Source organism: Sapajus apella, unplaced genomic scaffold (assembly GCF_009761245.1).
Source record: "Sapajus apella isolate SASKATOON/1434 unplaced genomic scaffold, GSC_monkey_1.0 scaffold26, whole genome shotgun sequence".
Classification (NCBI taxonomy): Eukaryota; Metazoa; Chordata; class Mammalia; order Primates; family Cebidae; genus Sapajus; species Sapajus apella.
The window spans coordinates 8,867,179-8,891,292 of record NW_022436966.1 but is presented as its reverse complement, the minus strand read 5'-3'; the positions used below and the strand labels follow the sequence as shown (position 1 = coordinate 8,891,292).

The following is a 24,114-nucleotide window of genomic DNA, read 5'->3' as shown; positions in this document are numbered from 1 at the left end:
TGCAGTGAGTGAAGCCTGAGTTAGTAGCTGGATTTTTGATTAGACAAATATTTTCATTCATCTTTAACTCCATGCTCTTCTCAAATGAGAGGATGACTTCACTAAATAAAATGACTTCACTAAATCATAGGGCTAAAAGCATGATGATGTGTATCTATCATGCCTTTACTTCAAAAATGATTTTTCTTACACAACTCTTCCTTCCAAATAGTTAAATTAAAGTACTCTAGGGAATATCATCTAAATGGATTTTTAAAACCCACTCTTTCAACATTTTTACATCAAAAAGAGTAAAAGTAATTATTGTAATTATAATGAAAAATTTTCTGGCAGTGCATTAAAGGGGAACCATTACTAGGTTGAGAAGAAATTCATTAAGATTATGGATATCAGTAATATCCAGAGTATTTAGAGTGATATTTTACAAATGCATTATTCTGAAATTTGTTCTATTTTTATTGTTAGTAGAACCTTATCAATGTTCAATTATGACAAGAATCTAAATTGTAAATAAACATTGAAATGATGTATATTTATGTTGCTGTTAGAAACATACTAAATTTCACACCATCAATTTCATTTATTCAATTATGCATTTGCCTAATAAATGTTAGATGAGCACTACAATAGGCGCTAGAAATAGAGATTAAAATACAGTTCCTTCCTTTAAAGTCATCAATTTAGTGGGGTATACAATTTAGGAAATTAGAAATTCCAATGGATATGATAAACACAATATTATAGATACACACAAGGCACTGCAGAGGCTAGAGGAGGAGCAACAAATTTGGGGATGGTGAGTGGAGATGTCAGCGAAGGCTTCCAGGAGGAGTATCTCTTGAGCTTTGAATGTTATCGTAAGGAAAACAAAGGAGGCAGCTGTATCCATCAGAGTTCTTAGTCACCAGTAACAGAAATCACCATTGGCTGAGTAAGCAGAAAAGACACCTATTGAAATGTTGTTAGGTAGCTCACAGAATTTCCTGCATTACTCGAGAACTGGACTCAGAGTCCACATAGCCAGAAATATCTCTCAGAATCATGCCAGAGATCTGGTCTAGTGAGGATACTGCTGAAGCTGACTGCCCCTAGACATGAAGCAGGAACTAGCACCTGGTGTCCCAGAAGCTCAGTCTTGCTGCAGCTGCTAACATCAACATCAGAGAAAAATTCTCTGTGGTTCTTGTGTCTAAGTGCCACTAGCTCCCAAAACAAGTCTAGAACAGAGACATCTGATCAGCCCAGCCTAGATCACAGGCCTGCACCCAGCTGCAAAGGAAGCTAGTTCATTCAATATCAATGAATGTACAATAAACCATCTGAGTGGTTTAAAACATCAATAACCATTATTATACCCCAATATTCTGTAGGCTGACTTGGCTCAACTGGACAGTTCTTCTGCTCCAAGTGGTATCTGCTGGGTCTACACTCATCTAAAGGCTCATCTGCCTGGGATGTTCAAGACAGTTCACTCACATAGCTGGCTGTTGGCTAGGAGCTCAGTCAGAGAAGGTCAGTTCCCCTCCATGGGGCCTCTTCATATAGATTGGGCTTCCACAGCATGGTGCCCTGAGGTTAGTTGTACATTTTACAAAATATCTCCCTTCCAAGAGGAAGCATCCCAAGCAACAAAATCAGAAGCTTCAGATCTCTTAATGCTCTGCCAGGGAAGTTACAGAGCATCACTTCTACCCATTTTAGTGGTCAAACTAAGTCACAGTCTGGCACACACTCAAGAAGAAAGATAAGCTCCATTTCACCAATACAAGGAATGCAAAAAAAAAATGCGGCTATCTTTAATTCCCTACACTGGCATTTTCAGCTTTTATAATCAGATGAAGGCTTTCACTCTGCCTACCTTGACTCCTAAGTTGGAGATTTACTGAAATATAGGAAATGAGTTTGGATGCTGAGCCATTAACGACAATAACAAAAAGACAATTGTCCACTGTAAGAAGGAAGAAAAGCATTCGAAGCAGAGGGAACAGTATTGAAAAGTCAGAGAGGACTTCAGCTGATACTGCCACTTAAATAGTGCACTACTCATGATGATATAATTCCTGCCGTTCTCCTGCTAACACTGCATTAGAATTGCTCCTTGTTGAGCAGAGTTGTAATTCTACTGTATTTGTGCGCATTAGAGGGTTTAAATTAATTACAATTGATTCAGAAGTTGCAGTACTTGCTTGTTTTCTCCTTTCTACATCTTTAAAATCCTTTTCAAGATCATTGTTAACAAGATCTGCTCCAGGATCAGAAACGTGTATTTGACAATGATTGCCTAGGGAATGCAGTAATTTGGAAATAAGTAAATCCAGATCTCATCTGCATACTCGGGTATTTTAAATTTTTCATTTCTTTTTCATTCTGAAAATATTCAAAGTGTAAAAAAGTAGAAAGTACTTTACATATATTGGTACAATAAACACCAATATTTCCATGACCCAGATTTGATTTAATAATTGCTGGCATCTTGCCATGCTTTCTTTATGTACATGGTGTATCTTTCCTAAACTATCTTAAAATAAGTTACAGACATCATGACATTTCAACCAATGCAAAAAGTAAGGGTATTCTCTTACATATCCATAATTTCATTATTCTATCTTTAAAAAATTGACAATAATTCCTTGAATATTTAAGATGGGCTCAGAGGCCAGAGCACCAGAATTATTGTCTCTGTCAGCTCTAGCACACCAGAGGTCCATAATAGCAGGGAGTTCAGCACTGACAATTTCTGGAAAGCTAGTGTGGCAATGTGGTCCCAGAGTGATTTCAAGTTTTGGAGAGCAGCAGCAGACCCTGGAGGGACCCAGAATTAGCAGCCCCAGTAGACAGAATGGCCTGAGGCAATATCAGTGGCAACTGGCCGCTTTAGGGTGTTCTGAAACAGGGTTTCAAGAGGGCATTTATTTTCTTTTGGCTATTAGCTTATTATTTAACCACTTCACAAGCATTAACGAGTAGGTCAAGGCTTGATCCCAAGTGCTGTAGGGGCATAAAGATGAAAAAGATATTCCCCATCCTCCAGGAGCTTGCAGCCTAGTGTCAGGTACAGTAAAGGGTTTTGCATGTGCTTTATGCACTTTTCTATTCAGTTACAGACATCATGACATTTTGGCCATCTGCAAAAAGTAAAGACATTCTCTTATATATCTATAATTTCATTATTCTATCTTTAAAAAATTGACAATAATTTCCTGAATATTTAATGCCAGTTCATATTCAGACTTCTTCAAATATCTCCAAAATGTCTTTTATAAATGGTTCATGTAGTTTATTCAAATAAGAATGCAATTCAGAACCATAAATTGCACTTGGTTGTTAGTCCTCTAAAGTCTCTTTTGATCTAGAATATTACTTTTGAAGAGACCAAGTTATCTGTCTTGTAAAATAATCCATATACTAGCTTTGCATGCTTCTTTCCTTATAGTAACGTTTAACTGGTTCCCCCAGTATTTCCTGTAAACTGGAAGCTGAATTTAAAGGCTTGTTTAGATTCCAGGATAAGTATGTTTGGTAAGAATACCGTGTACTTCTGTATCTGTGTACTTTACATTGCATCACATCAGGAGGCTCACTGTGTTCAACTGCCTTTGTCTTTTAGTAGTGGGGGTGGGGGAGGGAGGCAGCAAAGCAAAAATAATAATTCCTAGGCTGATGAGGCAAAATAGTCTAAGATGGGGTCACAGTGGAACTAAAGGTGTAGTAGAGAGATGTGTTAACCAGCCCCCGAGGATGCTGTCTGTCTCTGAGCCCTTAGCTTTGGGCTGAATCCACCTGAGAGGACAGATGCTCCTCTTGTGGTATTAATGAAGGGAAGCAACATGCCCAGCCACTCGGATTCTGACTGGAGTCTGAGAACAAGATCCTTCTTTACACCAGAGCAAGCTCCCAGAATAGCCCCTGCACAGGTCTCTCCTGCCCAGGTCTCTCCTGCCCAGTTCCGGGTGAGGTCTGCTCTGATTTCCTAATGAGAAAAGCAATACAATAGTACAGCAAGACTTATTTCATGGGCCCTACAGAGCTATAAGAATTTAGAGTCTGGTGCTCTCAATATGGGCTCCAGAGTTACCCTCTCTGTCAGCTCTAGCACACCAGAGGTCCAAAATATCATCAGGGAGTTCGGCACTGACAATCTCTGGAAAGCCAGTGTGGCAGTTTGTTTAGGGGAGCAGCGGCAGACACTCGATGGACTCAGAATTAGCAGCCCCAGTAGACAGAATTTGCTGAGCCAGTATTAGTGGCAACTGGCAGCTTTAGGGTGTTCTGAAACAAGTTTGTTCTCAAACTTGATACTACCAATATTTTGGACTAGATAATTCTGCATTGTGGGAGGCTTTCCTCTGTATTGTAAGATGTTTAGAGGTATCCCTAGCCTCTACCTACCAGGTGCCTGTTATAGCTCCACCCCAGTTGTGACAAGTAATGGTGTCTCCAGACACTGCCAAGTGTCACCAGGTTGGTGGGGAGGGGCTTGTGTCAACATTGCCCCAGTTGAGAATCTTTGGCCTGGGAAAAAGGTCAATTTGGTGACAGTAGGGTTTTCCATTAAGAGACTAATACTGGGCTCTATGTAGGAATCTTTTACATACATCAGTTCATTTCAGCTGGATAGCAAATTCTGTGTGGTGGGAACATTATCTTGATTTTTGCAGCTGAGGAAAGTTCTCAGCAAGGTTCTATGATGTTGTTAAGGTTCATACCTGGATTGATCCCACTTTAAAGCTGATCCTGTTCATATACCAAGCTGCCTCTTTCTGACGGCACAATGTCAGCATCTCAGGCCTGGCTGCAACAGAGAAGTGTCAGGGACAGTCTTATTTTAAGATAGGGTCTCATTCTGTCTCCCAGACCGGAATGCAGTGGCTCTGTCCCTTCTCAGTGCAGCCTCAACCTCTCAGGCTCAAGTGATCCTCCACCTTCAGCCTCCCAAGGAGCTGGGACCACAGGTGCACACCAACACACCTGGATAATTTTTTTAAATTATTATTTGTAGAGGTGGGGTCTCCCTACATTGCCCAGGCTTGGGACAGTCTTGAAGGAGCATCAACTCAGGGCTAGGAGCAGCTTCTGAGTTCACAGCATTGATCTGGTTAGAGTTTCCAAGGGGCAATGTGAAGTCCCACTGGTGCTCTTTATGGGGCCACCTGAATGAAGACTCGAAGAAGGGATAGCCAGGAGAGTAGCTTTGGAGCTAGGGGAACATGGAACATGTTAAAGACTTTGAAGTGAAAATGGTGGGCTCCTGAGAAATAACAATGAGGGGATTATCCCTAAATTCTTTATATACAAGATCCTAGGCTCCAAAGAAGTCTGAGATAATTCAAGACTTGTAGCATGAGAACAGTGCCTGGACAAGCCATACTTCACTGGAACAGCACAGGGTTGACGGAAGCCCCCTCTGGGGCCCCCACAGTGAGGAAGGACTGGTTCTTGGGAAGGGGAGGGCCTAATGCATGGGGCCTCAAGGAGCCTGGAGAAGTACTCTGTGGCAGAACCAATTGGATACACTGGGGCAAACACGTATCTGAAATGAAGCATTTCCCAACGATTCCAGCAGATTTTCCTCTTCCCTGAACCTGCCATTTTTATTGTCAATCCTATGTAGCTTCAGCACTTAATTATTCTGCATTTAATAGAATCAGAAGTTTCAAGGTGGCAATTGTTTGAGGTATATTGGCCTTGTCTCCCTAACTAGACTGTTAACTCCTGGTTCTGGGCAGGAACCAAGGCCTGTTTCTTTACAGACTCTCAGCACAGATATAGAGGAAGCTGAGTGCACAAAGGTGTTCAGTAAATTGTCAATTAATTTAAAAGGAAAAATTACAAAAATAATAATAATCAAGGATAGGATTATAAATTGATATTATACCCATATAACTATAAAACCATTGAAAGACATGATAAATAGCAAAGCCTCAAGAAAGCTATTAAAAACACATTAAAGTTTTCAGGTGGACACAGTGGCTCATGCCTGTAATCCCAGCACTTTGGGAGGCCAAGGCAAGCATATCACCTGAGGTCAGGAGTTCAACACCAGACTGGCCAACATGGTGAAACCTTGTTTCTACTAAAAATACAAAAATTAGCAGGCTGTGGTGGTGCGCGCCTGTAATCCCAGCAACTAGGGATGCTGAAGGGGAAGAATAACTTGAACCCGGGATTTGGAGGTTGCAGTGAGCCAAGATTGTGCCACTGCACTCCAGCCTGAGCAACAGAGTAAGACTCTTGTCTCAAAAAAAAAAAAAAAAAACACGTTACATTGTTTTTTTTCTAGAGCTACCCATGCCATTCATTCAAGGGAATTTTATTTATTGAATAAATATGTATTGCCATCAACCACATGCCAGGCCATGTTCTTGAAGCTGAGAATATAGAAATAAATAAAGCAGACCAAAGTCTCTGCTTTCATGCAACTGTTAAAAGTGCATGAGAACTACATCTATTGTATGTCCCTGGATCCTACGACTACACAAATTTAAAGACAGATGTAGGTTTTTAACAAAGGTTCAGCATTGTACAATAAAAATTTATGAGCCACATTGCAATTTAAAATTTTCTAGTAGCTACAGTTAAAAAAAAAAAAGGGTGTAATTAATTTTAATATTTTACTTAACATATTTATTTTTGTCATGACTCACAGCAAGGTTTCTACTTTTGTTCACATTGAAATAAGAGACAAACGTAGAAACAGAGTTATCACTTGACTGTTCCACAGTGCCCTGAGGCCAATCCCTTCAAGGTAAAGGAGACTTTTCTCCCGAGAGACAAGTTGTTCAGAAAGGTCACGTTTTCTCCAGGTGATCAGGCTAAATTTCACAACATAGCAGGTTGATAGTGGAACCATTTCTACAATCAGGATAGTATATCATGAGCCTTTCAAAGCTTTGCTCAGAGCCAAGAGAGAGGCTTGAAGACTGGAGTAAGGAAGAAAGTTGGGCTGCAGCTCCCTTCAAGAGAACACTCCATCTATATTGTTCGATAGGTGGTAAAGCCATGAGTGGGTACAGGTTCAGTTCTGAGGCTGTGAAATGCAAAATAAAGGTGCCAAGAGGTTTGGTTGTTCAGTGTGTGCTGTTCTCTGCTTCCAAGATGGCACCTTGTTGCCGAATCCTCCAAAGAGGGTGGAATACGGTGTCCTCATGTGGCAGAAGAATATGTCTAAATCAATCTCGGAAATGACTCTGGGGTCTTTGATTTAAATGTTATGTATTAATGTCAATTACCACTACCAGAAACCCATCCTTCAACATTTTTTTCTTGGAAAGGTCTATAAAATTTGATATAACTTTATATACAGAATTTGAGCCTTTAAAAAATTTGCTGAAAAAGTTTCAGCACCTTTAGAAATAATGTAGACAAATAGCAGTTTCTTCCCTACCTCTTCCTCTAATTTTACAGATAAAATTAATACTGTCCTAACAGGTTAAGACATATTAAATATTCAAATATTCAATATTTTTCCTGATACATTGAATGTGTCCAGAAAGTTCTAGATATCCAGTAGTCCAGAAAGTACTCTAACACCAAATTGTAACTTATATTATTTATGCAATCAATTTGATAAGCAAATCCAAGAAAGATCAGAAAGGGTCTTGCTCTGTCAGCCCGGCTGGAGTGCAGTGGCACAATCACAACTCACTGCAGCCTTGACCTCCTGGGCTCAGGTGATCCTCCCACCTCGGCCTCCCAAGTAGCTGGGACTACAGGAGCATGCCACCTTGCATTGCGAATTTTTTGTAAAGATGGAGTTTCAATATGTTGCCCAGGCTGATCTTGAACTCCTGGGTTCAAATGATCTGCCCACCTCAGCCTCCCAAAGTGCTGGGATTACAGGAATCACCCACATGCCCAATCTAATACCCTATTTTTATAAAACTATATGAAGGACATATTTCAAGAAGTAGTGGTGAGATTATACCTGTAATCCCAGCACTTTGGGAGGCCAAGGTAAGCAAATTGCTTGAGCCCAAGAGTTTGAGACCAACATGGGCAACATAGTGAGACCCCATCTCTACAAAAAAAATTAAAAAATTAGCTGAGCATGATGGCATGCATGTGTAGTCCCAGCTACTTGGGAGGCTGAGGTAGGAAGATCCCTTGAGCCCAGGAGGTTGAGTCTGCAGTAAGCCATGATGGCACCCTGCACTCCAGCCTGGGCAAAGGAGAAAGACCCTGTCTCTCTTTAATATAAATAAATAAATAAATAAATAACATCTTAGGTAAATGGTTAGATACAGAAAAGATCTTGGGGATCACCTGGTGCATATTTCTTAAGCTGTGATTCATAGACCCTATTCCATGAATGAGTTTTAGGATGAGAAATTTGAGTGTCTGTGGACAGAAGCATTTTTCTACAGAAAGAGCCAAAGCTTTCACCATATTCTTAAAGAGATACATGTGCCAAAACATTATTTGTCCTAAAAGGGCTGAGAACCTGTGATCTCACTGCATTCTCTCATTTGTTATATAAGGAGACCGAGGTCAAGAGAGGTTAAATAACTTATACAAAATCATAGTGATAACAGAACCTGGTCAAAGACTCAGATTCTACCCATATTGCCTTTCCAGAACACCACCACATTGCTGAGGTTTTGTTCTTGCTTGTCTGTTAATTTCTTATACAATATAATGAATTAAATTGTTTTCACTTTTTAGTCTAGTCAATCTTTTTCCCCCCCTCTTAATTATTATTCACTGCTGGTTGGTAAGGAGGTGGTAAAATTAGTACACTCCTATATTCCTGGTGGCATTCTAAATTAGTAGTCTCTTGGAAATTACCAATAAAACATTCATAGCCTTTTGGCTTAGTAACTTTTATATTGAGAAAAAAATCCTAAAATTGAACAAAGCCACACACACAAAATGTTCACCTAAGTACTACTTTATAATAGTGACAAGTATCCATATAGGGTCATTCCACTGACCACTAAGCAGGCAATTAAAATTAAGGTTTTATGTTAAACGATAGGAGGAAATGCTTACAACACAACACTAGGTGAAAAAAGGGACACAAAATCTACTTAAATTACAAGTTTGTAAAAAGTTGCACAGGAAAAAAAAATCTAGAAGTAAATACAACAAATGTTAACTGGTAGTTTTTTTCCTTCTTTTCTTGATGCCAAATCTTAGATAATGCAGTTATGGCCATAATTTTTAACAGGGTAAGTAAAAACAATACTATCGTTGGCTCCAAATGAAATGGACTTTATATTTCCCATAGATTTATCATCTTAAAAACATTCAAATACTTTCCTTTTGTAATAAATAAAATTTTATAAGCATTAGAGCACAGTCTTCAGAATAACATGTAAGATTACCAATTACAATTTAGTTGGCCAAATAGGTATTCAATTTTCCTATTACAAAATTGTAAGCTGATGGGGGGGGGGTACAGTTTAATTTAATTATTTTTTGAGACAGGGTTTCACTCTGTCGCCCAGGCCGAAGTGCAGTTTAAATTCATTTAGTTTAAACATTTTCTTAGTGTAGGGTCTGCTTTAACGTCTAGTCATTTGTTCTTCTTATTCTGATATTTCTGTTTAGTAGAGCTATCAAATGAAAACAAGCATGTGTTCGTTTAAAATCAATTGCCAGTTTCTATACACACACAAATTCAAGCTTGCACACGAGCTAAACCAGCAGGAGGCGAAATACAATAGGCATAAATTTGACAAGCCAATATAGATTTTTCTTACTTTAGTGACTGAGCAATAATACAAAATCCAGCATCACCACGAAGCAATTGATACTCCCATTTAAAGTGATGCAGTCCCCGTATATCTTACAGAGATTGAGTAATAAAGAGACAAATGCGGGTCTATTGGAGAGCTCCGAGTTAATTTGTCTAGAACATTGCAGAGGCGGGATAAATCGTGATGAACTGCTATTGTCTATATCTTTCTCCTGATTTGTATAATTCCTCCATTCAAAGGAGTGGTCACTTCTCTGTGCCTGAGGGGGTGTTTTCCATCCTTGTTTCTTTGCGTAGCTGCTGAGCTTTGCTGTTTTGGAACTACTTTAAATTATTCAATTACCGATGCAGACGTTTGGCAAATATGGGCAGAATGAGAAACCGGCAGGGCTCATGATTTGTAGGACCCGGGCTCATCAACCGAGACAGTAATAATAATCCTGTAGCCCTGTAGTTTGATTTTTTACACTGGCTGGTGTTCTAACAGATATTCATGGTAAAGAAGGAGGAAAGGTAATAAAAACGCAAATCAGGACTGATGATGGAAACAAAATCTGTTACGACCTCTGTTGCAGAAATGCGTTTGAATGCAGAAGTTTATGATGATTTCTATAGCCTCACTGAAAATTCTCCCGAAGGATCTATGAAAAGCGACCACCTTCTCCAAGCCAAATTCCGGACTATTTTTTTGTTGGTCTCCAAGACGGTTTGCCAGTTCGGCGGCTGCTTTCCCACCTCAAATTCTATTTATCGCGATCTTTTGTTATTGGTTAAATATCAGCTTCTTCCTCTGTCGGCATACATTTAAAGAGAGGAAGGGACTTAGGCTGTGAATGAAAAAGTCGTTTTTCGGGGCGAAAAGGGCAAGCTGACGGATGCTCTGTAGTAGGTTTTTGGTAAAAATGTGGTTCTATATTTCCAAACCGTTACAATTTTATTTGGAGAGCGAGAGACTTAACCCGGTCCTGAGCTGAATGTTAACATTAGCCGGCTGACAGGAGCACCTGTCCCTCGCAGGCTGTGCTGCCTCAGCGAGCGCCTCAGTGCAGGAAGACGTCTATCCCCCTACCACTTGGTGACTCGCAAGGATGTAAAAGGAAAGGGCAGATTGCCCGCACCCAAAATGGCGGCCGGCGCTCTGCGCGACAGCGCCTGCGCAGGGCTAAGCGTTCTGTGACACCAATTCCCCTGGAGTGTCCTCCCCCACCCCACAGCACCCACCAGCGCCCGGTCCCGACCTAGCCACCTGCGCCCGGAAGTGACGTGTCGGCGGCAGCGGTTCCCCCGCTGCATGATGGGAGAGTGTGTGGAGTGGGCGGGGGGTCTCCGCGGAGGAGGTGGAGGCGGCGGCGGCGGAAGAGGGCGGAGGGTAGTGGGATGGGGGTCCCGCGGCAGCGCTGAAACTCCGGGTGGGTTCCCATGGCGCTGCTGCGCTGACTGGGCTGCGAGCTGTCGGCCTTCCGCTCTCAGCAGTTCCGCGTCGGAATAGACGGTCCTTCCCCGGGGAGCCAGTTCCTCCCCGGGCCCCTGAGCCATGCCCATCGCGGCCGCCCCGAAGGAGCCAGGTAAGCGCCGTCGCTTCGCTCCCCTAGCTGCGCCGGGGAAAGAGGGTGCAGGGACCGGGCCCGGCCCACCAGCCAGACCTTCACCCGGGCCGGGAGCACCTGCCCGCCGCGGAGCCGGGGGCTGCGAGGACGGAGCCGGTTCTGCGGGCCTGTGGGCTCCCGGTTCGGGCTGTGCTCTCTTCTGCGGCGCGTGCGGGAACGCCGCTGGTGGCGCCCGAAGCTCACGGCCCCGTCTTCGCCATCCCGGGCACCGGCTGGGGAAGTGGGAGTCCTTCCCTTCCCGGCCACCGCCGGCTCTTCCTGCCCCTTTGCTTCCACCTGCCGAAAGCTTCGCGCTGACTGCGTTCTCCCGGGAGCTGTTCAGAAGTTTAGGGCTTTGCTCCCCCTCCCTCGTGACAGGTGTAAACACTGCTTTCTTCACAGAGGCCCGAGGCTAGCCGCGACCTGAGTGTGCTGCTTCCAAGGGTCTCTGAAGTAAGCGAATTTGGAATCCTCCAACAGGCAGAGGGGACCGCCCCAAAGCTCACGCATCCCTTCCTTGAGAGTACCTTTTCTGCTGCCTTCTTGCACTCTTCAAGAAATTATCTGCGCCTCCTCTCCAGATTGCGTTTGAAAAGTTGGGCCATTCTTTAAGCGCCTGGTTTGGCAGGTGCTGCGTCTTGCTTGAGGCAGAGGCAGAGTATGGAGTGAGCTGTGGTAGGGTCCATGGTCTATTAGGAAAGTAGTGGGAATAGCAAGGTTTTTTTCCTTGTTGGTTTGTGCAAGTTATAGCTTGGTTATACTGAGTCTTCTGTTGGGGCCAAGGGAAGAACTGACTCATACATGTAAATTTTTTACTGGGCGGGGGGATGAAACAAAAGCGGTGGTTCCGTTTCAAAGTTCTCACTTGAGGAGAAGTAAAGTAGAACTTTGGTTTTCAACTTTTTCTACAGTGTAAGTTCTCCTTCCACCTCGTATTCCGAGGATTTTCTTTGGTGGAGGGGAGACACAGAGTTTATCTTTGATGTTACAGTTAATTGTTCTTTCATTTAACCTCTTAGACATTAAAATATATGCTAAACTCTAGAGACAACAAACTTTACATTATTGTGTTAATTAGCACAGTCACGCACATTTTATGCTTCTTACCAGTTTAAATGTTGGCTTTTATAGTAGTCATTTTTAACACTTTGCAGACGTGTATTTGTTTAAACAAAGTGTCTGTGGTAGTCTCCTAAATTTTGTTCATAAAGATATTTCACATTAAAAGACAGATCTTGGGTAAAACATCTAGCCCAGTAAATGGCACTTGTTCCTCCGTGTATTAAATTAGATATATCAGTTAATCTTCAAAGTACATATATATTTTTGAATCTTCAAAAACCTCTGGAAAGAAATCCATTACGATTCACATAATATGTAGGGCATTTTAAGTTTTAATGTTTGCTGATCTTTTGACCTAGAGACTATTATAAAATAATCCTGTATCACAAGGATAATATGTCCTTAATAGCATTTGATACATTTTGCAGAATCCAATTGTCTTTATGAAAATTGTATAATATTGGTGAATCCTATTATAAAACATCATTTTAAATTTTCATTTGTTCTGCTTACAGTGAGTGAAAAACTAGTTCAGGAATGTAATGAAATTTGAGTACCAAATAATATTTTGTTTTGTGTGAAATCTAAACTGCTTTTCAAAGCAGGCAAAGAAGAGTTTGAATAGCATCTTATTAAGGGATTGTCCCTTCTCTCCCAGCCCTTCCCCCAAATCTCATAAAAAGAGGCTGCTAAGTATTTAGGTATTTTTAAATCATCATAAATTATTTAAATAAAATGTTCTAATTTAATGTTACCTACACCTTGTAAATTAAAAAATAAAGGCTTTTTCCTCTACTCCTAGCACTTTCAAGTCCTCTTTAAGTAGAATAGTGAACCTTTCTAGCCTGAACTTTATAAGTATTTATAGTTTTTACACTATTTAGAAAATCTGGCATTATGTGGATTTTACATATCTCGTTTTGGTGATCTTTTTCAGTTTATGTGTATATCAGATACAGTCAAAGGTCCTTTTGTAGCTTTATATGATAATTGCTAATATATATGAGCAATATATATTTGCTCATATATATTGCTTCCTATGAGCAAGATAGTTTTCTAGATGTTTTATATATAGTATATTAACTTAATCCACACAACAACCTTGTAGGGTGGTAGGAAGTATCCCTCATTTTTCAGAGAGGAAACTGAGGCACAGAGATACTAAGTAACTTGTCTTAAGTCAAATCAAACAGCTGGTAAGTGACAGAGCCATTTAATAGACCATTTATATAGTCTCATGCAAAACTATACTACATGTTTTCTATGATTTGTGCAATATGTAGCAAAAATATAACAACATTCATAGGAATGATAAACACCAAGTTAGAATAAAAGGGACTTCTGGAGAACTTGAGAAGGATGAAGGATCTAGGAGGTTTACAAACATCTGAAGCTGACTTGGTAAGAGATTAAGATTTAGGCCGGGCGCGGTGGCTCAAGCCTGTAATCCCAGCACTTTGGGAGGCCGAGGCGGGTGGATCACGAGGTCAAGAGATCGAGACCATCCTGGTCAACATGGTGAAACCCCGTCTCTACTAAAAATACAAAAAATTAGCTGGGCATGGTGGCGTGTGCCTGTAATCCCAGCTACTCAGGAGGCTGAGGCAGGAGAATTGCCTGAACCCAGGAGGCGGAGGTTGCGGTGATCCGAGATCGTGCCATTGCACTCCAGCCTGGGTAACATGAGTGAAACTCCGTCTTAAAAAAAAAAAAAAAAAAGAGATTAAGATTTAACATACCTGAGTGATGATTACTTCATCATTCCTTATGGCTTTTTTCCCCCTAAAGTTTGTATATGCATGAAATTCTTCACAATGAAACTAAGTTTAGCTATTTAAAATATATATAAAGTATCACTCTTCTTTCAGTATTGTATATTTAAAAAGAGGACAGGGAAGGAGTTAGTATTATTTTGTATTGACTTTTAAAATACAAGGAGCTTCTAAGTTTAAAAAAAAAATTTAAATTGAGAATTGTTTATGATGTTCATTGTGGGCTAAAAGAAAAACAAAAACAAAAAAGGAAAAGAACAGAATTGATGGCCTCTCTGGAGTCCTCTGCATGAACTTCCCTTGCCTGGGCTCTTCTCTATTGCTGGTAACCATTTAACAGTCCTTTATCACACTCCTAGTTTCTATTCCTGGTCTTACCCTCAGAGAATAGGGGCTCATAGGTCTGTGGATTAGACCTATTCCCAAGAAAAGAGAAAAGGTCAGAACTAAGTGGGGAGGAAGAAAGGAGCTGGGGAATTACTGCTTATTGATTTGGGAGAAGTGAAAAGAGGAGGGAAATAATAAAGACTCCATCCTATGGTTGTCAGTCACTGCCACCCTTGTTCCAAATAGCTAACTTGAAGATAAGCCTTGCAAAGATAGATTTCTAATTAATTAAAGGTTAATTTACAAGCACTGTATTACTGAATAATTCCCATAGGAAAATTACACAGTAAATGGGAATTAATTTACTGTAGGTTCTATTTATGTAAATATTTACAGTATGCCATAAACCATTTCAACTAAATATCTACTGACACCATGTTATCTTCTTCCTTTCATTCATAAAACAAATATCTATTGAGCACCTGCTATTTGTCAGGCCCTGTTCTAGGTGCTGGGGATACTGAAATGTACAAGAAAAAAAACTTCCCTCCTACAGCTTCAGTTTATTTGTGTATATATGTATGTACTCGCACATTTGTGTATATATTTGGGACAGATACACAAATAGCAATAAAATAACAGATAATGTAAAGTATCATCAGAAAAAATGAAGTCAGTTTTGGGGGATAGGGGAGTGCTGAATCTTTTGCTTTGAGCCAGTAGTCAGGGAGGTTGGTGGGGCTTGCTGTTTTGTATACAGTGGAGTCAGAGAAGGCTTAAACCTGAAGAAGGGGAGGCAAACAAGAAGAGTGGTAGAGACAGAAGTATGCCTGGAATAGTTAAGGAATTGTGGCAGAAAAATCCAGTGTGGATAGAATAGAGTGAACAAGTAGAAGAGTAGTATGAATTGTGATCAGAGCTAGAGGGTGAGAGGGCAGTGTTTTAGGGTCCTTAGAGAAATTCTGATGACTTAGGCTTTTTACTGTGTGAGATGGGAAGTCGTTGCAAGATTTTTGAGTAAAGGTATAAGATAATTTATGTTGTAAAAAGATCTGTCTGGCTGCTATATAGAAAATGGACTACAGGGCCAGGCGCAGTGGCTCATGCCTGTAATCCCAGCATTTTGGGAGGCTGAGGCGGGTGGATCGCCCGAGGTCAGGAGTTTGAGAGGTCACCACGCCCAGCCTGGCCAACATAGTGAAACCCCATCTCTCCTAAAACTATGAAAAATTAGCTGGGCGTGGTGGCACGTGTCTGTAATCCCAGCTACTCAGGAGGCTAAGGCAGGAGAATCACTTGAACTCAGGAGGCAGAGGTTGCAGTGAGCCGAGATCTCACCACTGCATTCCAGCCTGGGCAACAAGAGCGAGACTCCGTCTCAAAAAAAGAAAATAGACTATAGGAGTGGAGTTTAAGAATAGAGTCAGAGTCAGGAGTTGATTGTGCTGATAGAGTTCAGAAGAGATGGTAGTGGCATGAACCAAGGTGGTAGCAGTAGAGACGAGAAGTGGTAGAACAGTTTCTTGAATTGGAATCTGCAATAATTCCCTCATTTTTAAACTCAGAAAGTTTACAGAGGCAGTCCCTTCTGAAAATTCAAGAGCCTTGCAACCTGTGTTTCCAGCTTACTGCCTGTGCCCTTCATATATCCTGTGTTCTAACCATATTCTGTTATGTGTTTTAACTGTTCTTTGACAGGGAACCCATGCTTTATCTTTAGTGACCATGATTTCCTCCATCAATTAAATCCTTCCCATTTCAAATTTTCTCCTTTATGAAGTTTTTTTTTTTTTTTTTTTTTTTCACGATTCCTTCTCTTCCCAATCAAGTGTGATATTTTTCTTGGTAACCACATTTTACTTCAGTGATGTTTATATTCTATCTCGCATCACTTTTGCTGTTCTCTTGTATTACTCTCCTTAATTAGTTGTAAGTTTCTTTAAGGCTGTGACTCCTCTTACTCAGTTCTACCACAGTTTTGTATGTAATAGATGCCCAGTAAATAGTGGGTATATACATGTTTAAAAATTTTTAGGCCAGGCGCGGTGGCTCACGCCTATAATCCCAGCACTTTGGGAGGCCAAGGCAGGTGGATCACGAGGTCAAGAGATCGAGACCATCCTGGTCAAAACGGTGAAACCCTGTCTCAACTAAAAATACAAAAAAAATTAGCTGGGCATGGTGGTGCATGCCTGTAGTCCCAGCTACTCGGGAGGCTGAGGCAGGAGAATTGCTTGAACCCAGGAGGCGGAGGTTGCGGTCAGCCGAGATTGTGCCATTGCCCTCCAGCCTGGGTAATAAGAGTTAAACTCTGTCTCAAAAAAAAAAAAAAATTTTTTTTTTTAAATAGTCTTCTATTGCAGAAGCATACAGGAAGATCATAGAAAATAGACAAGCAAAAAAACAAATCTCTGTTGGTTTTTTTTCTTTTTGAGACAGAGCCTTACTGTGTTACCCAGGCTGCAGTATAATGGAGTGATCGTGGCTCACTGCAGCCCAGACCTCCTGGGCCCAGGCAGTCCTCCTGCTGCAGCCTCCTAAGTAGCTGGGACCACACATCACCACACCTGGCTAATTGTTTTTATTATTTGTAGAGATAGGGCCTTGCTATGTTGCCCCAGCTGGAAAAATTACTTTTTAAAAAAAATTTCCCAGCCAGACACTGTGGCTCACACCTGTAATCCAAGCACCTTGGGAGGCCAAGGCAGGTGGATCACTTGAGGTCAGGAGTTCAAGATCAGCCTGGCCAACGTAGTGAAATCCTGTCTCTACTAAAAATACAAAAAAAAAAAAAAAAAAATAGCTGGGCATGGTGGCAGGCACCTGTAATCCAAGCTACTCAGGAGGCTGAGATAGAGAATCGCTTGAACTTGAGAGGTGAGGGTTGCAGTGAGCCGAGATCATGCTACTGTATTCCAGCTCAGGCAACAGAGAAAGACTCCATCTCAAAAAAAAAAAAAAAAATCCCTCACGGTTACAGTTTATATAATAATGTATATTTTCCTACACATTTTAATATATTTATATATGTGTACTTTTTACCAAAATGAAGACTTGTTGTACATAGTGTTTTGTGGATTTTTTTTTAAGTCAATTAGTTTAGTTATCTAAACTACTATTCAAGGCCATGTTCAGATTCTTCCCAGTTCACCCAGAAATGTCCTCTGGCAACTGATTTACCCAAATCATCTGTTCCATATTATGTTTCTCCAGTTATTAAAATCATGAAAAAAAATAATGTGCTTACTATAGAAAATTTGGAAAAATATGGAAAAAAATAGTAGAAAGAAAACAGGTGTGCCCCGTGATGGCAGGAACCCATCTGTTTTAATGCCTGTCACAAAGTAACACTCAATAAATACATGTTGAGAGCGATAACAGAAGAAATATATCACTGGTCCTCATACTCTAAATAGAAAACTATTAATATTTTTGTTTTCCTCCTGTTTTATTTTTACTGTGAATATGTGAGTGTGTCATACATATACATATGAATCATATTGCATTGATCTTTCTTAACTATTGAATTGTGAGCATTTCTCCATGTTACTAAATTTTCCTTAAAACATGCTCTTTCATGGCTGTTTAGAATGCCACTGAGTTTCAAGTTATCTCTGCCATTTCCCACTAATGTGATTTTTTTCAGATTTTACCATCATGGAAGAGCATCTTAGTGAAAAGTTTGTACATAAATCTTGGACTTTATCATTGATTATTTCCATAGGATCAAGTCTTAGAAGTAGAGTTATTAAGTCAGAGGAAAAGCCTATTGCTTTCTAAAATGTTATAATAAAATCACTCCTACCAGCAGTGGTTGACTCCCTATCTCCCTGTCATTTCCTCAAATGATCAGTAATACGTAGTTTTTAAATTACTAGAATTTTTATTTTGAATTTAGGCTTTTCAGCAGTGTGGGATGTTTGTATAATTTAGATTTTTTGAGTAATTGAAACCTGAAATATGCTATAAGGTTAAACTTGTTTAATGCCATGCTCTTTTTAAGGTAATCAATTCTGTTAGCAAGCTATTTAAGTACAAAAAAATACAGTACTATCTTCTGGAACTGTCTTGTCTAATACAGTAGCCACTAGCCAAATGTGTCAACTGAAATGAAACTGGTCCAAATTAAGATGTGATTTCAGTGTAAAATACACAGCAGATTTTTAAAATGAATCTGAAATATATCAGTAATATTTTACATTGGTCACACGTTAAAATAATATTGTAGACATTTTGGTTAAATAAAATTTCATCTGTTTCTTTTTAAATGTGGCTACTAGTAGATTTTAAATTGCGTATATGGCTTTATTGTATTTTGGACAGTGCTGCTCTAGAAATGACACTTTTTATTTAGAGAAGAAATATTAACTTGTCTGTTATAGAAAGGAGTACATAGATTTTTTTCAAATTACATTTAAACCTCTCAATGTATTTTTCATAGTATACATGGTTTGCATGGTAATTTTTCAAGTTACAAATGTTTGATCACAAACTATAACTTATTATAGTTCTTATGATCTAAAAGAAATATGTGTAGGAGGACTTGAGGGAGAATGTTAGGAAACTTACCTGAGGGATTGATCTGTCACTTAAAAATTGAAGGATGTGTGGGAATGTCTTAGGCACTGGGACTGTGTAAGTGCAAAGACCCTATGGCACAAGGGAATGTTAGTTATCTATCTTTCAGAAACTGAAAGAAGGCCTAGCCTAGAGCATTGAAAAGATGGGGGAATTGAGGAGTAAGGCTGGAGAGATAGGAATAAAGTTTTTATTAAATATATATATTTTTAAACTCTATTACAGGAAGAGGATTGGCATGATCAGATTTGACTTTTAAAAGGATTACTTGGGTTGGGCATGATTGAATACTAGTTAAGGAGATTAGTTTAGATAATAATGGCATTTTGGACCAAAGTGGAGTCAGAAGAGAAAAGAGGGATTCCAGAATTGAGGGATTTGTGAGGTGAAATTATTTGTTAGAGATATTAAAGGATACAGAGCTTTGCCAAAGGTGGTCTTAAGTTTGGCATGGTAACTGGGTTAGATAGCCCTGAAAGAGAACCAGCTCTACGGAAAAAGAGCTTGAGCTCTGTTCTTGTTAAGCTCAGTTTGAGATCTTTGTGGAATCAAGTGGAGAAGTCTAAGCAGAGTTGGCTTGGCTGGGCTGTAAACAATCTAAGAGTTCAAAAATATGGTAATTATTAATATAAGCCTTAGGTAGATGAGATTGTTTTGGGAAATTTGAGTAAGGATGAAACTTAAATAAACTTATATTGCTAACTTGAGTGTGTTTAATGCCTATGGGAAAATTTGTTTATTTTGCAGCCTATTTTGTGTAAAAATGAAAGCAAGAAGTAAGATCAAATAAGTTTAAATACATACTGTTTGACATATGTGTAATCAATTAGATAATCTCACATAATACTTACTTGATTCTTTGGAAACATTTACCTTTTTTCTGCAGTAGAAAATAGGCTGGGCTTCCTAACTGTCAAACAAGCTGAAGACAATTATGAATAGGTATTGGTGTTTTTGCTGTATTAATAGATCTAGTCCAGGTGTGGTGGCTTTTGCCTGTAATCCCAGCACTTTGAGAGGCCAAGGTTGGTGGATTGCTTGAGCTCAGGAGTTTGAGACCAGCCTGGGCAACATGGCGAAACCTCATCTCTACAAAAAATATAAAAAATTAGCTGGATATGGTGGCATATACCTGTAGTCCCAGCTACTTGGGAAGCTGAGACAAAAGGATCGCTTGAACTCAGGAGGTCAAAGCTACAGTCAGCTGAGATCACACCTCTGTACTCCAGCCTGGACAACAGAGTGAGTGAGATCCTGTCTCAAAAAAAAAAAAAAAAAAAAAAAAAACCTAAGGTAAAATTATATAATTATCTTCATAAATATTGAAAAGGCATTTTAAAACCCATTTCTGATTTTTTTAAACAAAGCAACTTAAACATTACTTAATAATTCTGTAATACAATAAAAACATTTATATACCTCAACTCAAAAATCAGTATCTTAATGTACCTCACTGTTATGAGACTTGGGAAAAAAAAATCAGTTTACCCCAATTTGTTAGTGATGTGATATGGTATACTATATAAATACCAAGAGCTTTTGTTTATGTAAATAATACTTGCTAGTTAGGGTGGAAGTGAAGGACTACCATTTACATGAGCAGAAAAAGATAAAAGACCTAACAATAAACTTAATAAATGTAAAAATTCTGTGTTGCTGCCAGATTGTTTTTATGTTAAAGTTAAGAATTCTATAGGTCATAAAAGCGACCCTTCCTAAGTGATTAATGAATTATCACTTGTTATTCTTTAAATCGTTTTAAGTGATATGTGATACTTTTCGAAGCCAAACTCCTAGGAGTAGGATTTTTTAATATTTGTATACATTTTAGTGAGTCCACAGTGTTTTTAAATGGATGAGATGAATAGTATTTCTGCCTCAGCCCACCCTCCCAAGTGAGTTTTTTGGTGTTTTCTTCTTGGTGATTGCTTAAGTTTTGTAGTATTTTCAGTTTTACTATACCTTATCATCTCTCAACTTGTTTATTGTGTGGATGCAAAAATGTTGACCTGGAGTATTTGTAGCTGAAATACTTCTGCTACCATGACATTCAAAACCTGAAGCATTGATTTATTTTCTTAAGGCTTTCGTTTTTAGTGGCTATTTATAAAAAGCAATGGACTTGTTAAAAGATAATTTAACTCTTTTTACACTGAGCTCTTTTTATACTTCTTATTATGTTTGATAATATCTTCATTCCTAAAAAAAAAAGAATTGCTAAGAGTTTCAGGTATCAAAAATTCGTATTTTCTCTATCCTGAAGCCCAAACAAAATATTTGAGTATTCATCACTTCTTATAGTTAAGCCACCACTTCCTCTTCTTTTCCATATTTTAGATTTATTCTGGGCCAACAGATGATAGCTTTCTGTCTCATTAAGTTTCATAAGTTTACACAAAGCACAGGGCAAGTGTTACACGTAAATAAAAAGTTAAGATTTCAATCAGATTAGCAGTGACCCTGGTTTCTGGAAGTAGGAAAGTTTTTTGATGTTGGTGCTGCTGCTCACATATGCATTTCTTTATGTTCATCTGCAAGTGAAACGGTGATTATTTGTTTAAGCTTGGTGTTTTTTTTTTTCCTGAGAATTCCATAACATTTAAATTATATAGTAATTACAAGTGAAGCTTCAAAAAGGAATAAACACATTATTTCATAAACTTTCTGGTTAAGTAGAAAGTAGTAATTAAATACTTCTGAAATGGAATTACCCAAATCTATAGCTGTCTCAAATACTTATTTAATATTTCAAAGATTGTCACAGTACTTAAACAGTTGTTCCTTTTAGGTAAATTTTTCAAGTTTCATTTTTAAGAAAAGTATTGAAGATTTAATGTTGTGAACCCCTTGTTTTTGAAATCTTAAGAATGTTAAGTTCCTTAGTGCTAGTCTCAGATAAATGTGTACAACACAACTTAAAAATATTTATACAATCAAATCATAAGAGAAAACATTTTTGTAGGAAAAAGTACTATTGCAATGATTTACCAATATCAGTGAGTTTAGCAGTTCAGTTTAGAAACATTTAGGTCATCCCTGGAGTTGTAAAGGCCAGTGACATTCTTATACTCTGGGAAGTTAACACAAAGGTTCTCAACCTTAGCTAACCCATTTAGTATCATCTTTGGAACTTTTAAAAATATGTAGATGTTTGGGTCTACCCATTCTATCAGAGAAAAAAAGCTGATACAAAGCTAAGGTTGAGAACCTATTGGGAGAAAAACATGGAAACAAATAGATTTGCTTTGTTAAATGTAACAGGAAATAGATATAAAGAAGTTGAATTCAAACAGGAAACCTGAATCTCTAACACTGGCTTGATATTAAGAGTCCCACTTTCCTTACTTATTCTTTGTGGGATGGTGAACAGATTGTTTAACTTGTTTCTTCCTCTGTAAAATGGATTTTTGTGATTAAACTAAATATATTAATAAATTGGTGTATGAATAAGTGCCTTGCACAGTACCTATCACATAGTAACTCAGTAAATACAGGTGATCTTACTTTTTCAGCCTTCATATAAAACTTTATGCCTGAATAGAATTTTGAAGGCTTAGTCAGTGGGTTCTCTGGACATATAAGAACAATACATTAGAAGAAGTGACATGTGTGACAACTTAGAGGTAACAGTACTAGTGGAGGATTCATAAGTAATTTTGTCTGGCTGGAACAAAGAGGGAGTATCTTAGCCATGTTGGCTGAGATGAGGAGTTTTAAGTAGACCACAGTAATCCTGGACAAAAATAATGAGGCCCTGACAAGGTATGGGTTGTGGTATGTTAAATACAGTAAGAGATGTTACGGAGGTAGAACCTTTTGATTGATATGAGGGGGAGCAGTTAGGGGCAACAGATTTCTGGACTTAGAATTTAGAATATAGTGTAGGAACAAGTGGTTTCTGTTTCCCTTTTGAGTAGAGGTTGACTTCAGTCTTAGAATTGGAGAATATGAGATGTCTCTGAGCATCCAGGTAGAGATTTTAAAAAGGCATTTGGGCAGGCAGATCAGAAGATTAGGCATATAAATAAAGTTTGGGCATTATGGACAGATTAAAAACAAAAGGGGGATGAGATTTTTCAGTGATAAGAATATAAGGGAAGTGGCTGGGCATGATGGCTCACTCCTGTAATCTCAGCACTTTGGGAGGTAGAGGTGGATGGATCACCTGAGGTCAGCCTGGCCAACGTGGTGAAACCCAATCTCTACAAAAATGTAAAAATTAGATGGGCATGGTAGCACACGCCTGTAATCCTAGTTACTGCTCAGGAGGCTAAGGTGGGAGAATCGCCTGAACAAGGGAGGTGGAAGTTGCCATGATCCAAGATCGCACCACTGCACTCCAGCCTGGGCAACAGAGCAGAGCAAGACTGTCTTTAAAAATATACATATATATATATATGGGCAAGCCAAGAAAAGCAGATCCATTGAAGGAGAAGGGATCGAATACAAGTAGGAGTATCAAAAGAGAATGCCAGCAGGGTGTGGGTGGCTCACACCTGTAATCGCAGCACTTTGGGAGGCCAAGGCAAGTGAATTGCTTGAGCTCAGGAGGTTGAGACCAGCCTAGGCAACATGGCGAAACATTGTCTCTACAAAAAATTTAAAAATTAGCTGGGCATGGTAGTGTACGTCTGTAGTCCCAGCTGTTTGGGTGGTTGAAGTGGGAGGACTGCTTGAACCCAGGAGGCAGAGGCTACAGTGAGCCATGATTGTAGCACTGCACTGCAGCCTGGGCAAAAGGAGGAGACTCTGTCTCAAAAAAAAAGAATGCCTTTCAGAAATGCTTTTTCACTTAAAAATGTATTTTGGATACTTTCCCCTGTTGGTAATACAACTTTCTCTTTTTTTAGTGGCTGTACTTTTTATTTACCAACTTCCTTATTAATAATATCTTTAAGTTGTTTTCAGATGCTTTTTTAAAAATTGAACAAACAATATTGGAATTAACACTTTGGAAATATCTTGGTGTATTTGCATGAATGCCTCTGTAGAATACATCCTTGCACATGAAATTGCATATTCAAAAGAATGGAAACAACAGACACCAGAGCCTACTTGTTGAAGGTGGAGGGAGGGAAGAGGTGAAGACTGA

At 39.2% G+C, this 24,114-nt stretch overlaps 1 protein-coding gene across 4 annotated transcripts in view; it reads left to right on the top strand.

Moving 5' to 3' along the window:
* Positions 1–10,983: 10,983 nt before the first annotated feature.
* Positions 10,984–24,114, top strand: part of AFTPH (aftiphilin) — a 72,747-nt gene continuing 59,616 nt past the window's right edge. For 3 of the 4 annotated variants that reach the window (XM_032291958.1, XM_032291957.1, XM_032291956.1), the window contains exon 1: positions 11,080–11,262. The gene's annotated coding sequence lies outside the window, so the exon portion shown is untranslated. Of the gene's footprint in view, positions 11,263–24,114 lie in introns of all 4 variants that reach the window. The other variant, XR_004273009.1, reaches the window with a different exon arrangement.